The sequence below is a fragment of the Lycium barbarum genome, chromosome 12 (assembly GCF_019175385.1).
Source record: "Lycium barbarum isolate Lr01 chromosome 12, ASM1917538v2, whole genome shotgun sequence".
In the NCBI taxonomy this organism is placed as follows: Eukaryota; Viridiplantae; Streptophyta; class Magnoliopsida; order Solanales; family Solanaceae; genus Lycium; species Lycium barbarum.
This window is the reverse complement of record NC_083348.1, coordinates 62,134,454-62,136,780: the sequence shown is the minus strand read 5'-3', so window position 1 is coordinate 62,136,780 and position 2,327 is coordinate 62,134,454. Positions and strand designations below refer to the sequence as shown.

General features: G+C 30.7%; 1 pseudogene; it reads left to right on the top strand.

Annotated features, from left to right (window-relative positions):
* Positions 1-324: 324 nt before the first annotated feature.
* Positions 325-2,162, top strand: LOC132624315 (probable 2-oxoglutarate-dependent dioxygenase AOP1.2; annotated as a pseudogene).
* Positions 2,163-2,327: the final 165 nt, after the last annotated feature.

The following is a 2,327-nucleotide window of genomic DNA, read 5'->3' as shown; positions in this document are numbered from 1 at the left end:
TTTTCAGTCAGTCCCAAAAAAAAATATTTTTCTATAATTCATAACAATTTAACTTCAAATTTCTCATTTTACCCTTAATGAGATGATTTATATCAAAAGAAACTTCTATGGCTTATGTTATATCAGAAGTTACTAGTCTTTATTTTTCTATTAAACTCTGCACACATTCAAATACCTTCACATAAATTGAGACATAGGGAATAATATAAGTCGTGAACTTCGTGTCAAGTCAACTATAATAAATAAATTTAAACCGATGGAGTACTAAACATGTATAGCTATAAAGGAGAACAAAAGAACAATCAATTTTGTGAAAATTCATCTATGGCATACCATGAAATGAAGATTCCCACCATTGATTTGTCTAAGCCAGAGCTAAAACCAGGTACTACACAATGGGACTCAACAAAAGCTCAAGTTATCCAAGCTTTTGCAAGAATATAGTTGCTTTGAAGGAAAATATGATAATGTTCCGAGTGAAATTAGAGAAGCCATGTTTGGTAATTCAAAAAATATAATTGAATTTCCCCATGAAACCAAAATAAAAAATTTATCTGAGAAATCCTTCCAAGGCTACATAGGGCAAGTTCGATCCCTACCATTGTCTGAGATTTTGTGTATTGCTGATTTGCTCCAACATGAAAGTGTTGAAACCTTTGCCAATATTTTCTCGCCTGATGGTAATCCTGATTTTTGGTATGTTCAATTCTTTTTAACATTTTTCATTTGCCTAAAGTATTTGGTATGTTGAATTTATATCTTTACATAAATAAATAATCGGTATGATTTATGGTTTACTTATCCTAGCTGGTATACACAAATTATACACTAATCATACCGATTATACACATATTATATATACATGAATTATATAGGTTAGCCCCTTCCCCCTTGTTTTTTTTTTTTTTTTTTTTTTTTTGTGTGTAAAGACCAGACTGAAAAATGGAAAACAACAGATTTATTACTTTTAGGAAAATATTTCAATGAAAAAGTTTTCTCGAAAAATATTTTCGTAAACAATGATTTATGTCATAAGCACATTTCATTTTCCTTTCCTTTTGTCTTTTATGCTGGTAAGGTGGGGCATGGACATGGAAGGATCCAGACAGAGACAGAGACACAGAGTCAGGAGTTTTAATTTGTGGGTTTTGAATTACAATTCTTTTTGTGTACTAGATTCTAGATAGATTATTTATACATATAAAAACAGCTACTTAAATACAAATACAAGTTTCAAAGCAAAGCTTGCCGAACCCAGTAGATTGAAGGGTTGGTTTTTCAAGAATATGACATTGTTAGAAAATATTTTGAAGGAGTCAGGGAACAGATTTTGATGAATTCATCGGCTTCAAAGGAAGAACCTTCGTCCTGTTTGTTATTATAATTATTGTATTGTATTTAGTATTCCTTATTCCTTGAAAAATAGCCAGGAATATACACATATTGTATTCTTCTTATGTTGCAAAATAATTGTCACGTAGCGTTTTTCGAGAGTCAATTTGACTAATCTTCGAAATTAAATTAGATTAGATTAATTTAATATTTTAAAATTAAAATTAAAATATTTAAAAACTATACGAAAATCAATATAGTGAAATGATACATCTTAAAATGACGATCGAAGTTCAAGTAATTTGACTCGAGAAGAGAAATGTGATAAGTATTTTCAGTTGGCACAGCTATTTAAGTTAATTTCTCTTTTATTTTATTTTAAACCACGTATCTAAATTAAATTGCAGCAATGTGGTACAGTCCTACTCAAATCCACTTGTGGAATTGGATGAAATGGTCAAAAGGATGGTTTTGGATTGTTTGGGGCTAAACAATTACATTGATGAACTCTTGAATACACACTATTTCCGTTTTCGATTATCACATCACATGCCAAGTAATGCTCAAGATGGGAATAAAACTGGACTAGGAGTCCACACGGATCATTCCCTTTTAACAATAATATCAGAAAATCAAGTAAATGGATTGCAAGTTGGAAAGAAAAATGGAGAATGGATTGATGTCGGCATTTCACCGAATTCATTTCTTGTCATATCTGGAGATTCCTTCATGGTAAGTGTTACTTCACTACTTTTATACTTGGCAGAATACATAGATAAACACTTAAATTTGGCCTTTACTGTCAGTTGAACACTCCAACTGCAAAATGATCATCTAGATGTGCATTCTAAAAGTTGAAGGTTTAGTTGCCAGTTGAGGCCAAGAAGGTGTCTATCTATGTATTATGCCACCTTTGTATTTGTTTTTTAAATTCTCATATTTGATTAAATTTTTAAAAAAATGACTTTCCTTGTGAAAGTAAAAAAACAGGTTTC